Raw genomic sequence first — 15,251 nt, forward strand, 5'->3', positions numbered from 1 at the left:
TGTACTGTTCAAAAAAGATATTGCAGAGGTGGGAAAAGTACAGAGAAAGGTGACCAGGATGTTTAGGTGGATGAAGCACCTTTCCTACAAGGAAAGGCTGAGTAGCCTTGGACCTTTTAGTTTAGAAAAGAGAACTGGGTGTGTATGCATGATACAGATTTATAAATTATGTATCGGGGGGAGAGAGTTGACAATAAACACATTTTCTTCCTCTCCCCAAATACTAGGACCTAAGGACATCTAATAAAGCTGATGGACAGTAGGTTCAGAACAGAAAAAAGAAAATGCCTCTTTACACAGAGAGAGATTAAAATGTGGAATTTGCTTCCAAAGGATGTAGTGATGACCACAAGAATAAACAGCTTTAAAAGGGAATTAGATACATTCATGGAGGATAAGTCTATCAGTGGCTACTTGCCATGGTGACTGAGGAGAACCTCTAAATTCAAAGGCATTAAACCTCTGAAACCCAGAGCCAAAAGGCAACATCAGGGGAAAGTTTTGTCCTCAATGCCCTGTTGTTGACCCTTCATAACAGGCTTTCTCAACTTTTAACCATTGAGAAAACCCTGAAAATTCTTCAGGCTTCAAGTATCTGCCAAAGTGTATGATCACACAGAATATGGTTGGGAAGCATAGTTGTGTATATGCCCACCCAGGGCCCCTTCCCTTTGTCCTTCATCAGGCCAATTATTGGCCATGGGGGAGGGGGGAGGTCAGCATGACCATATATAGTCATATCACCCAATAAATATTTAACACATTTAAAAATATATTAAAAATTAATTAACTTCCATCCTTTCAGGAAACCCTTCCAGGGCTGTCAAGAAACCCCAGGGTTTCACAAAACCATGTTTGAGAAACCCCTCTCCAGAGGAACTGGTGGGCTACTGTGTGAGACAGGATTCCAGACTAGATGGACCACTGGTCTGATCCAGCAAGACTCTTCTTCGGTTCCTATCCAAGTGTACTTTTGCCTGCGTGCATTGGGTTCCCAGGTGCTGGCTGACCTCAATGGGAGACCAGGGAAGCAGTAATGTAGGTGTGCCATCAAGTTGATGGTGTGATGTCATTTCCAGACTAAGTGAAGTGATATGCCACTCTAAAACTCAGCAGCAACTAGAAAATTTTTGCTGAACCCTATAGAAGAATGACATCACTTCTGGGTTTGTCCAGGATAAGATGTGCTGTTGATGTCACAGTGATGTTTTCCTTATTTTTTGAACAGTGGCAGGGACTTGGAAGCTGCTGACAGGAGATTTGGCAGCCCTATTATGCAACCATATGCAGACCCTGAAATCATCTAACATTAAAAAAAATAGCCATCAAAGTAGCTGCAACTGTTTTTTAAAGTGTTGTGGGCAAGAGAGGCATTCAGACATGTACCTTGATTTTTGGCTCATATATTGCTTCAATTGCACAGTCAACAGAGCTTAAATGCCTCAACTTCCCAATTCCCTTTGAAGAGACACTCATGGTCACCTGCAGCCCAACTTAGAACATTACTCTAATTGTAGCCAGAAACTGTGAGAGGCAAAAAACTTTAGCAAGTCATACAACTTGGTTTCTGAGGTCCTTTCATATGGCCATTTTAGTCTGTTGTTCCTGTATATTTTCATTTCCATTTTTAAAATCATCTGCCAAGAACTAAACTGGATGTGGGGCTGCCAACTGATTCTTCCCATTATGAGCCTTTGGCATAACTGACATTTTATAGCAGTTGCAAATGAGTGCAAAAAGTCAATCCAAGCTCAGAGCAGTGATTAATTTATAGCATTTCAAGCCTACCTTTCTATCAAAACAACACCACAAACTAAAATAATAAAATTTACAATATTTAAAAATAAACACATTTTAGATAGCTCCAATAAAATTATAATAAAAATTATATTCATGTATCTGTCAAATTTTAGGTACCAGATAAGAATTCTGGTTATTTGACTATGCATTCTGTTTATTTTATTTTGTGTCCTCATGTTTTATGTCTGCCATGGGGTCTTATCTACTCTCTTTCTATTTTATCTATTTTATGCTTTTAAAAATGTTATCATTGTTTTATGATATGAGATCCTTTAATACAGTAATCCTCTCCTATATAGAGTATAACCAAAATTTAAATACACCTTAAACTGGGCAAATCCATTACACAGCAAGCACAGACTGCCATGGGATACAGTGACAACAGCAACATGTTTTGTTTTTCCTAAACCTTCTCATTGTGGTAGCACTTCTAACTTCTCAAAGGCAAAGGTGGACTACAGCTAAGTATGGACAATAAAAGTAGACCTGTAGCCAGAATTTTTTTGATTGGGCATGTGTACATGAAGGGTAGGATAGAATTCTTACCTTTAAGGCAATACAGGGTCTGGCCCTGCATAAGGGACCACCTATATTCTTCAGCCCTGGCCCCAGCCTGGTGGAATGAGCTCCCTCAGGGTCCTAATGGAACTAACACAGTTTCGTAGAGCCTGCAAGACCCTCTTACATCAGACTTACAGTTGATGCCAGTTTGGACAAATAAACATGAACAACAAAGGGCCTCTGACCGCTGCAATCCAGATAGCTCTTACTGTCTATCCCAAAGATAAGAACTTAATGGGGATGTTGCCAATGGTTTGACTGATGCAAAAGTTTAATCATTTAAACTGTTTTAATGATTTTATTTTTGTTTTAGTCATTATTATTGGTACAATGTTCCTCCTTCACCCATTATGCAAGGGCCAGGAATATGTTATATACATTTTCATCTCTTAGGCTTCCATATGGTTTTGCATGTTAACTACCGTATTTGCCGGCGTATAAGACGACTGGGCGTATAAGACAACCCCCCAACATTTCCACTCAAAATATAGAGTTTGTTACATTACATTACAGTACCTGTCATTGTCACCATTGTATGGCCGCAGCGCGACCGCAGTGCCTCCGGCCCGCCCCTGCATCCCCCTATGACCGGCACTAGTGTGCAAGTGTGCATGTGCGAGCACTGCGTAGACAAGGGGCGGGCTGGAGTGCCGCTGCTTCCCACCAAGCAGAACAGGCCAGTCACCCCGAAAAGGCTGACACCCCTGTCTCGCTGCTGATGTTCGCCGCAGCCACACTGATGACCTGCCGTGGCGGCGCTGGATATCGCGCGATACTGGATGGTATGTAGAATGAGGTGGGTGGGCATCGGGAGGCCACTATGGGCCTCATAGCTATGTCTATCCCAACTGAAGTGCACCGGCATATAAGACGACCCCCCCCCCACTTGGACGCATGTTTTTCAGGGGGGAAAAGTAGTCTTATATGCCAGCAAATACTGTACTTCATTTGCTACCCACAAAGAAAGCTGATATGATCTTGCTGGAATGTAACCAATGAAAGAGTTTATTATGCTCATATCTGATGGTCTGTCACTTTTTCTTTTCTTCCTAAACATGCAAATAGCTTGAAAATCTTTATATACTCTTTATGCAAAGCCTTCTGTAATTGTCTCATTTACCATATGAGATGTATTTATATTTTTTCTTAGCAACAGCTGCCAGTTTTTAAAAACTCTATTTTAATAGTCACTCAGCTAAATTCAGTACTGAAATGTAAATTACATTGAACTTAAATTCACAACAGCCTTTTACAAAAATGTGATTAATTTAAAATATAAACACATTAAAATCCTCTGTTTAATAATCTATGGCAAATTCCTTATATCTTATATCTGGAACTGCAGTTTAAATGTCTCATTTTAGATTATTATTTTTTAAAATCATTAGTAGAATAATATTGTATTTATTACCCACCCTATTACTGGTGGCTCGGGGCGGGTTACAACAAAACAAGAATACACACTACAACAATACAAGAATAAAATAAAATCCAGTATAGAAACATAATCCAATTAGTTAATTAAAAACATTTAAACAATGACAAGTATTTTCCATTTTTCAATATCCTACAAGAAGGGGCCGGGGTAGGGGCATAAGATCCTTTAGCTTAGTGGTCCCCAACCTTTTTATCACCGGGGACCACTCAACGCTTGACAATTTTACTGAGGCCCGGTGGGGGGGGTAGTTTACTCCTCTACTCTCAACCACTGCCCTAATGCTCTCTGATCGCTATGGTAATGTTTAAACATCCCTTCAAAATAAGATACAGACACGCCACAACAATGAACATAAGGAACATTTTATTTTCATGGAAATTTTAACTCATGACAATGACAAATCAATGGGAACCTTGAGCTTGTTTCTCTGCAATGAGATAGTCCCATCTGGGAGTGAAGTGTGTTGTAAAGGGCCGGGGGGGGGGGATGAAGTAAAGGACCTGGGGGGGGAGAAGGCGTCCTTCGCGGCCCACCTCCAATTAGTCGACAGGCCACATGTGGTCTGCAGCCCACAGGTTGGGGATTGCTAGTTTAGCTGAAGTAAATTTGGTGGATTTCCGTCAGGGATGCCAGCACTTTCAACTGTCATTTTGGCCTGAACCACAGGCCTGGTGGAACAGTTCCATTTTACAAACTCTGTGGAACTGATTAATCTGCAACGTATTTTTCTCTCCATTCTTGTACCCAAGATAATTTTTATATTACTCACTGGTTTGTTATTTTATGCTCAAGCTTTAATACAGGCAGTGATAATATTAATGCTGTCCATAATGACACTCTAAAGATGAGAAAGAGCTAGTTATTCACTATTGTGAAGGCATAGCTTCAAAACAGATTTCCTTAATTTTGGTTCTAAGAAATTTTCCTGCATTGATAGTTTAAATACTGTTTTCAGAAGGTTAAAGGCATATGAAATAAGACTTATTCTATTCTACATTTTATAAGTACACATCTTAGAATGAATGAATGTCATTTTTTCTCTTTTTGTTAACATTCATTTCCTTTTCTTTTATTCTACCAGGTGTCTTCACCTTTTTCTTCTTGTTCCTGTCTCTCCTGCTAAATGTTCCCAAGAAAAAAACAAGGCAAATAAACGTGTAAAACCTATACTTAAGACTTGATTAAGATGCAAAGTCTATTATTTCCACTTATTTTGGTGACCATGTACTTAGCAAAATCCTTGCTGCTTAAGATATATATATATTTTACATCTATAATCATCATCATCATCTTCATACTTGTATCCTGCCCTTCCTGATAGGGCACAGTTTTCAGAAGAAGTGAAAGGTTGAGCTTGGACTGGACTCAGGTTTTTCTCTCTTTGGGTCACAGGGAAATGATTAACAGCATTTAAACTGAAAAGAAGTTTAATAGGTAAATTACACACACAGCTAACTGAGCAAAGGAAAATAAAAATATTTGTTTATTTTCTCTTGTCTGTCAAGCTTACCTCAGACTTAATAAGAGATTGGCACTTTAACTTAATCATCTTGGTCTCAGTCATTCTTGCTTCCTCGTGGCTGCTTATTTGAGCTAAAATAGACTCCTTCCTTATTCTGAATGTGTCTAAAATGGAATCCTGCAGTAATCTGTAAAGATTTATTCTCTGTCTTGATTACAAACTCAAGAATTATTCTTTGGCACTTCAAACTTTGGCCCTAATCCTGGGATGGAAGTTGTTTCTTCACAATTAAACTAACTGCTATCCTTTAACAAAAGAGTAAAGTAGGTTTACCAGGTGCCTCACCATGGCCCATTATGCACGGCCACCGAAACGGCGATTTCGGGTCACATGGAAAACGCAGAGGGGGAAGAAGCGAAGCAGACCGCTTATGCACGGGATGGGACGCAACGGGGGCAAACCCCAGAGTAACTGTGATCAGTGTGATATATACTGCATCCTTGGTGTATGTTCACATAATCCTAAAATAATGCACTTAAAACTCTGAAGTAGATAGCTACCTGAAGCAGGTTTGTGGAGAGGTTTTCTAAATTAACATTTTCACAGTTCAGGCCTATCCCTGAGATAGACCGTTTATGCACTGGGAACTTCACTGCCCCACCTCCCTGTCAGGAGCACAGATCCGGGGCTGATGAGGTGCACCAGGCCAAATGCTCCCCCATGTGGGTGCAGGAAGAGGTGGGGCAACCTGCCATGACTAAAACTCCATCCTGCAGCCCGGCATGAAACCTCCAGTGCATAAACGGTCATAAACACACTTGCCTCTTTTATTTTTACATTGTGAAGGAGAACAAATGGGAAATAAAAAGTAGAACTCTGCCTAAATACTGTGTCCTTCCACATATTTAATGGAATGATACATCACACAAACTTTTACATTTCATCAGAATGTTGAAATGTATTGAGTGGTCAGGATGCTGGCCACTAACCAGACAGTATTGCATCAAGAGATTACTTGAAGTACTTACTGAAGACTGCTGAATTTGCTCTGGCAACACTGATGTAATAATACAAAAAATTGTCATTCTTAAACAATACAAGTTTAGGCATAGTGCTTATACAAACTCAATCAGAATTTTAGTTAATCACATACGTTCTAAAAGACTAGTTAATTAACTGAGTGTAAATATATTTCCATTTTATCAAAATCTCAACACTAGTACCTTTTTGAGGGATTGAAGAGAAAGTAATACTTCCTTTTTACATGTTACGGAGTACACAGGTTGGGTTCAGGGTGTTTCTCAATTCCAATGCAAATGAGGAATGAGTGGGCTCATAACTATGGTACATACAAAAAAGGAGTTTCAGCTTCTCTTGTACACCTCATTTTCTCAAGCTGGAATGGTCCCAGGGGACATTATACACTTGTGGGTTTCCCCAGTGGACCAAATAGCACACCCACAGGACTGTTGAAGATTGGGGAAATATTGTACGGGAGGGACTAAAGACCCCTTTACACACATGCCATAATCATGATCTGAAATGGGCACCATTTGCACAGGAACTGAGGACAACCCACAACTCACATCTGATTGCTACATTCAGAACACCCTGGACACAAACTGTGTACTTTGTAAAGTAGTGTGGAGTACTTACAATTTAATGAATGAATGCTCATGGTTAAAAAGAAAAAACAACAACATTTTATTCTCTATTATAATTAGCGAATCACCATTTAAAAAAATTCTCACTTAAAAATCCATTAGAAATAAACATGCATTTCCATTTTACTCCATTACTTTAAAAAAGATGACATTCAAACATCTTACAATGAAGAATGTCTTAGCATAATAATCATAATTCATAATCTGTTCCTCTTAATAAAAGGGTAAGAGGGTGCTCGGAGAAGCTAGAACTCATTGCCTACCCACCAATCACGGTGGCTGACCCAGCTGACCCATCTCTGATTGGCCATCCATCCAACGAATGGCCAATCAGGAGGGTTGGACTGCCAGGGCCAGGGACTGTAGCTGGGGTTGGTCGGGGTGGAGGGAAAAGGGAAGGAGGTCCTCCCAGCCTTGCCAGGATTTGGCTGGGCTGTCCGGGGTGGGGTGGGGAGGAGTGGATTCCCCACCACTATTTCTCCTGCCTGCCAAGGGACCTTCTGGGGGTGTCAGGCATTCCACACTCCCCCCCCCCCAAAAAAAAAGGATCACTGAGACCTCAGCAGGCCTCTGTGGGCCTTCTGGAGGCAGTGGGGAAAACAGACTGCCCCCTAGCACTTCCCCCCTTAAAAGGCCCACCAAAGGCTCTGCAGGCCTTATGGGAGCAGCAGGGGGGAGACCCTAGCTGGCCTGCCTGGGGTGGGGGAAAGCTTTAACAAGACAACTCGCTATTTAAGGGAAATATTACGTGTTGTTAATCTTTCCTGCTCCCTTCCTTTTGATAATGATATAAGACCTGAGCTAGTGTTTCAAGTTGAAATATGGAGGTGTGCCCTGTGAAATTTCATCATATTATCAATTCAAAGGATTCCTAAATTATCTAAATTGGCAATTTTAATTAGCCATTATTGGTTAATTTTTTTCTCCCCTACTGATAATCACCTTAAGCTCTAATAGGTTTATCAACTAACTGATCTAATAAAAGCTTGTCGTCCTACTAATATATCCTGGGAGACTAAAATTTAACTTGGGAACTCCCTGTTTTTCCTTCCTCATCATGCATCTGTTACGCAGCAAAAATCTTTATCTTCAGTGAGCTACAGTGTAGGTGTAGCAGCAGCCTCTGTAGTTACAGACAAGAATTCACACATTGATGCTCAGAAAAAAAGAGGATGTTTTGTTTTGAAGATTTATGAAAACAACAGTCTTCTTCAATCTGTTTTGGCATGCAGCTGAATGTTTCCTTCAAACCCTTTTATATGTGAGAATTACTGTTGGGTACAGAAAAGAACAAATCATGCTAAATGTCACTCATGGAATCTGTTAACAATTGAACAAAGAAGATATTCACATTGCTTATCAATCAGAAATCAAGATGGGTATATCTGAGTTTGAAGAGAGTCACAGCTACGACATAACTGAAAATTAACACTTTACACAATGGGATAATTCTTTGGTCAAATCTTGAGGCATTGATACATGACAACTGGGCCTACTTATATATCTCTGCTTCGCTGCACAAGAAGATATCTTCTCAGAATACTGTGGTAATCCATAGCCAGTCCTGATTTAAAAAAAAAATCTTCTCCACCATTCACAGAGATTTGCAAGAATCCTCTAAGTAGGCAGATGATACTAAAAATATATATAAGCGTATGCTCTCTCCTAACATTAATAAAGAGCAGGCATTCTTTTGCATGACCAACAACATTCAGATTTCAACACAGGTTTGAAATGTTTATGTTAACCCCTAACCCCCCCCCCCCCCCGAAAAAAACCAACACAAAACAAAACATCACAGTCGAGATTGTCTGTGGGGAAGACTTGGGAGGAGAAAAATCGATCTCTCTTACACACACACTGAAGGGAGGGGAAGTCAGTTGCCTTTCAGAAGCCCTAATAGGGCCAGACTCCAGGGTGGGGTTATCATAGGAAAATCAGGAAATCACCCTATGGGAAACCAATCCAAAAGTACCAGTAAAAAAGCAAGTGGAAGGGTACAATCTGTGCAGAGTGCCAGGCTGGGTTTAAAAGGGCAGAGGAGGTGTGTATTGATGATGTCTTCTAGCCTACTTCCTCCCTGATTTGCAGGCTACAGACTGTGAAAAATGGATCCTAACTATATAGCAGTGGCTCTCAACCTGGGGGTTGGGACCCCTTTGGGGGTTGAACGACCCTTTCACAGGGGTCATAGCAGGGCAGCTTGTTTGGGGGTGGGGTGCTGCCACTGTTCCTGCTCCTCCTGAAAGCGCCCATACTCAGCCGCCAGCTGCACCAGCAGTGCCTCCAGCACAGAACAGTCTCCCGCCAGGCACTCCAGGTGGTGGCACAGCTCAGCAGAACGAGAGGCAGAACTGGGGGGAAAAACCAATTTATATACAATCATAAACAATGGATCTTCCATTGGTCAGTTTCAGTTTAATTCCTGTGAAAGAATACTTGCATAATTTTATGGTTGGGGGTCACCACAAAACGAGGAACTGTATTAAAGTGTCGCAGCATTAGGAAGGTTGAGAACTACTCCTGTATAGGGTGGATCTGCCCCCATCCTTTCAAAGATGTTGATGTCAGAATACCATGACTGTATGGGTAGATCTGAATGGCTGTGATTATGTTGTAAGCAATGCTGTTTGCTGATTATTTCAGCCACCACACAGCCAGTAATGTGTTCTATGTAAAAATCTTGTGTAGCACTGGGACTTCGGTACACTTGTATGCTGAGGAGATGGTGCTTGTCAGCAGAGTTAGATGACAGAAGTACATAATTTGAACTTTATAGTTAGTGTGGATTTGGTGGGACAGAAGGAAAGCCTATTTGGGAAAAAAAACAACTTTATTCTGTCTGACTCAGTGTTGATAATGCACTATTGGGAAGCAGTTTCTGGAAGCAATGTAGAATTTAATACAGGAACAGCCGGATATCTTAATGTGAACAGATATTAGCTCCTGGAATATTGTTTTTTTTTTTAAAGATCAGAGTTTTGCTCATGCAAAACCAAAATTAAAGCCAAATTAAGAGATTTTTCTAATCAAGACATGGATTCGATTACTCTTCCTTATTTTTCTTCCTTATTTCTTAGCATCAAAGCAAAGTATGTTTATTTTGGATAGTTACTTTCATGATTTAACATTTCCTGCTGTATGCAGAGCATATTTTATTCTGTCTCCAAACCTTGTCTGCTCAATATATTGAGGACCCGCCAACAATATCAGAAGATCGGCGACAATAACAGCTTTGTATTTGTAGGACTCCAGTGAATATCTGCTGTCAATCTGTCTTTAGGGAGGATGTTAGTATCTAGAGCAGGCTTTCTTAACCAGGCTTTTGTGAAACCCTGGGGTTTCTGGACGGCCCTGGTAGAGTTTCCCAAATGGGTGGGAGTTATTTAATTTTTCATGTTTTTAAAAATCTGCTAAACATTTATCAGGTGATATGATCATATATGGTCTTGTCGGCCGGCCCCCCCAAAATGGCCAATGATAGATATAGAAGGGGTTGGAAGGGGAGGGTGTCTGAATGGGCATGTATACTCTGCACAATAGCACCACTTCTGGGGTTTCTTGAAGCCTGAAGAATGTTTCAGGGGTTTCTCAATGGTAAAAAAGTTGAGAAAGGCTAATCTAGAGCAGCGGTCCCCAACCCCCGGGCCGGGGACCAGTACCAGTCTGTAGATCAGTCAGTACCGGGCTGTGGCTCCTCCTAGTCCTCCTCCCTGATTGCTGCCTCGGGGGCTGCCCTGCCACTCTGCCACCAGCTCACCTTTGGTGCTCTCTGGCAGCCGGCATGGCTGGGGCTCCCCCTCGGCATGGCACTGTGCAGCTTCTGCTGGCAGCACCCCCCAGTGGGAGGTGGGAAGCCAGGGGCGCCAGTGGGAAAGCAATTGGAGCAGGGGCTCAGGTAGCAGCGGTGACGTTCCTCGGCAAAAGACTACCCCCCCTGGGCCTCAATAAAATTGTTAAGCGTTGACCGGTCCCCGGAGATAAAAAGGTTGGGGACCACTGATCTAGAGCCTCATCACTCATTGTGGTCAAAACAGTATTTTCTGGAAGATTATCTATGTACTTTCCTAATTCGTATTTTACATGTAACTGGAGTTTCAGGTGATGAGTAGAGTCTAAGGACAAAATCCTACAGTGTGCAAGTATGTCAATGTCCAAAACAACTGAATATTGAACAGCTGTCTTTTTGTCTCTTTAATGATAGAATCATAGAATCATAGAATAATAGAGTTGGAAGGGACCTCCTGGGTCATCTAGTCCAACCCCTTGCACCATGCAGGACACTCACATCCCTATCACTCATCTACTGTAACCAGCTACCCCCTTGAGCCTTCACAGGATCAGCCTCTCTGTCAGATGGCTATCTAGCCTCTGTTTAAAAATTTCCAGAGATGAAGAAACCACCACCTCTTGAGGAAGCTTGTTCCACTGAGAAACCGCTCTAATTGTCAAGAACTTCTTCTGGGTGTTTAGATGGAATTTCTTTTGAATTAATTTCATCCCATTCGTTCTGGTCCATCCCTCTGAGGCAAGAGAGAACAACTCTACTCCATCCTCTATATGGCACTCTTTTAAATACCTGAAGATGGTTACCACCTCCTTAGGCAGCCTATTCCACTGCTGAACTATTCTGACTGTGAATTGTTTTTCCTGATATCAAGCCTATATTGTTGTACTTGTAGTTTAAACCCATTACTGCGTGTCCTCTCCTCTGCAGCCAACGGAAACAGCATCCTGCCCTCCTCCAAGTGACAACCTTTCAAATACTTAAAGAGGGCTTTAAGTATCCCCTCTCAACCTCCTTTTCTCCAGGCTGAACATTCCCAAGTCCCTCGACCTATCTTCATAGGGCTTGGTCCCTTGGCCCCAGATCATCTTCGTCGCTCTCCTCTGTACCCTTTCAATTTTATCTACATCCTTCTTGAAGTGAGGCATCCAGAACTGCACACAGTACTCCAGGTGTGGTCTGATCAGTGCTGTATACAATGGGACTATGACATCTCGTGATTTTGATGTGATGCCCCTGTTGATACAGCCCAAAATGGCATTTGCCTTTTTTACCGCTGCATCACATTGCCTGCTCATGTTCAGTTTACAATCCACAAGTACCCCAAGGTCTCGTTCACACACTGTGTTACCTAGAAGCATATCCCCCATCCAATAGGCATGCTTTTCATTTTTATGACCCAGATGCAGAACTTTACACTTATATATTTATTAAATTGCATCTTGTTCTCATTTGCCCAGTTTTCCATTGTGTTCAGATCTCGTTGAACTCTGTCTCTATCTTCTGGAGTATTTGCCAGTCCTCCCAATTTGATGTCATCTGCAAACTTGATGAGTAGTCCCTCCACCCCCTCATTTAGATCATTAATAAATATGTTAAAAAGTACCGGGCCGAGCACCAAGCCCTGAGGTACCCCACTACTCACCTCCTTCCAGTCTGATGAAACACCATTGACAACAACTCTTTGAGTGCGGTTCTCTAACCAATTCCCTATCCACCTAACTATCTGAAAATCCAGATTGCAGTCCTTCAATTTATCCTCAGAACATCATGGGGAACATTATCAAAAGCTTTACTAAAATCCAAGTAAATGACATCAACTGAATTTTCATGATCCAGCAAACCTGTTACTTGGTCAAAAAAGGAAACCAGGTTGGTCTGGCAGGACCTGTTGGAGACAAATCCATGCTGACTTCCTTGGATCACCAAATTGTACGCCAGATGTTTGCAGATCGCTCCCTTTAATATTTGCTCCATTATCTTCCCCACAACAGAGGTCAGACTCACTGGTCTGTAGTTTCCCGGGTCTTCCTTCCTCCCTTTTTTGAAGATTGGAATAACATTTGCTCTCTTTCAGTCCTCCAGGACATCTCCAGTCCTTAAAGAGGTCCCAAAGATGATGGACAAGGGTTCTGCAAGTTCTCCGGAAAGTTCTTTGAGCACTCTCGGGTGCATTTCATCTGGCTCAGGGGATTCGAACTCATCCAGTGCAGCTAAATGCCTCTTGACAACCTCACTATCCATGTCAACCTGCCACCCAGACACTATCCTTTGGCTACTGCTATCTCTAGATGTGCCTAAACCCTTTGACCTGTGGGAAAAAACAGATGTAAAATAGGCGCTAAGCCTTTCTGCTTTATCTACATCTTCCATTAGAGTTTGTCCATCTGCACCCAACAGCTTGGTTATCAGATCCCCTCTCAGTCCTCTTGGTTATCAGATCCCCTCTCAGTCCTCTCCTCTCTAGGCTAAACAGACCAAGCTTTCCCAACCTTTCTTCATACGTCTTGGTCTCCAAATCCCTCACCATCTTTGTTGCCCTCCTCTGGACATGCTCCAGTTTGTCTACATCCCTCTTCAACTGGGGTGCCCAAAACTGAACACATTACTCCAAGTGAGGCCAAACCAGAACAGAGTACAGTGATACCATCACCACCTGTGATCTGGACACGATACTCCGTTTGATACAGCCCAAAATCCCATTTGCCTTCTTAGCCACCAGGTCACACTTCTGACTCATGTTCAATGTATGATCTACTAAGACTTCTAGATCCTTTTCACACATGCTACTGCCAAGACAAGACTCCCCCATGTTATATTGTTGCATTTGGTTTTTCCTACCTAAATGCAGAACTTTACATTTGTCCCTGTTGAACTTTTTAAATTCAGTTTATCCCACTTCTCAAGCCTATCAAGATGTTTAGCTTAATAATGATAACAGCCTCTCCTTTGTCAGTTTCTTTGGTGATGGTGTCAACATTGTTTCTGAGGCTGCTAATTGCAATAAATCAAAAGATGTGTTGCGGGGTGACTGACGGATGCTTGGGGAGAATCAGGATCCACAGGAGCCCAACAGTGTGCCCAAAAGGCCCTTTAAGGCCCATCCTGAGCGAGACACCCAGCTGATACACAGGGGGATAAATTTACAGTTGGATGGATTGGGCCCAAGAGTTTCCTGCAGCTTTGGTAGCTCAGCCTTTCAAATGCTCAGCTTAAATCAATAACAATCAGTACCTTCAGAAGATAGACTATGACTGATTATGCATGGGCAGGGAAGGGCAGGCCAGCACCTGCATGACAGCAGGTATAATCCTGGTTTAATGCATGATGCTGGTGCTGTCTGGGCTCCCTCCTGGCCCTGGCCCATTTTAGGGCCTCTGATGGCCTGCAGCAAGGGAACGCGGATTCTACCACGTTCCTTTCTTGCCATGGCAGCCATCAGTGGTCCGGCCAGGCCTGTGCATATGGAAAGACACACCTATGGTGTACCTACAGGGACACTAACTGGCCCATTCGGCTTCACAGTGCTGCAGAGCAGAACAGGGTGTTTCTACACCCTCCACAATGGTGGGATAGCAACATGCCGCTATCTCACCATCCTGTGGTGGGAATCCCATGCCTCCTCCTCCTGTTGCCCTGCCACTACAGGGCACAGCAGGCCCTTCCAGCCCCAGAGTTATGCATGCACATGCACAACTCCAGGGCGGACTGTGTGCACTGGGGATTTCTTCCCTGTGTGTACACGGGAAGAGGCGGGGCATGCTGCCCTGCCATGAGGAACCAGCGGTGGCACAGCACGGTCATTGGATCTTGTAGACCTATTATGCACAGCACGGTCAGTGCTGTGCATAATAGGTCTACAAGATCCAATCTTTGGCATTGAATCAAAATAATCTTGCTGTTAAGGCATGGTTTACATGCCAGTACATCAAATCATTCTGTGGTATATGGAAGTTTTAGAAAAAATGTGGTATGTAATACCTCCAATAGATTTCACTTTTAAGGAGACATGATTACAAATATCAGGATCTCTATCAATACCTGTACAGCACCTAAATCACAGTGGAAGTACTTCTCTGTGGCATAGATGTCTGATTCTTCAGCATGGAAAATCTTTGGATTCAGATCTGGAAGCTAATATTGACTCTAAAGCTTATACCTTGGAAATCTTGGTGTAAGCTGCATGAAGCTTTTATTCCAATCCCAGGTCAATTCAGTCCCTGCCATCTCCACTGAATGTGTTTTCCATTTTGATTTTGTCTGATTTTAATTTTCCCTCTACAACAAGCATAATTGATCCAGAGTGACCCTACCTTTTCCTCGTGATATCCAAGGGTGGATTTAACCCTCAATATTTTAAGAATTGGATTGAAAAACCATGAGTAATCATGCAGATCGCTGGAATTCCGTGGTAGAGAAGCCCTGATTGGCCAAGGCTGCCCAGGTGACAGACTTGCTTTAAAGGGGAAGCCCCTAATTTCTCTCCGGTAGAGATTTGCGTCTTGGATTTTCCCCCCTTCTCTGCTGTCTGCAATTCTC

At 42.4% G+C, this 15,251-nt stretch overlaps 1 protein-coding gene and 1 long non-coding RNA gene across 9 annotated transcripts in view; one reads left to right on the forward strand and one right to left on the reverse strand.

Moving 5' to 3' along the window:
* The window catches only part of LOC143822100 (uncharacterized), a 210,277-nt gene extending 205,188 nt beyond the window's left edge, over window positions 1–5,089 (forward strand). For all 7 annotated transcript variants that reach the window (XR_013226038.1, XR_013226046.1, XR_013226045.1 and 4 more), the window contains one exon: window positions 4,881–5,089. This is a non-coding gene — a long non-coding RNA (uncharacterized LOC143822100). The remainder of the gene's footprint in view (window positions 1–4,880) is intronic.
* Window positions 1–15,251, reverse strand: part of KCNQ5 (potassium voltage-gated channel subfamily Q member 5) — a 380,258-nt gene that overhangs the window by 202,241 nt on the left and 162,766 nt on the right. The gene's annotated exons all lie outside the window — the stretch shown is intronic.

Source organism: Paroedura picta, chromosome 1, assembly GCF_049243985.1.
Source record: "Paroedura picta isolate Pp20150507F chromosome 1, Ppicta_v3.0, whole genome shotgun sequence".
NCBI lineage: Eukaryota > Metazoa > Chordata > Lepidosauria > Squamata > Gekkonidae > Paroedura > Paroedura picta.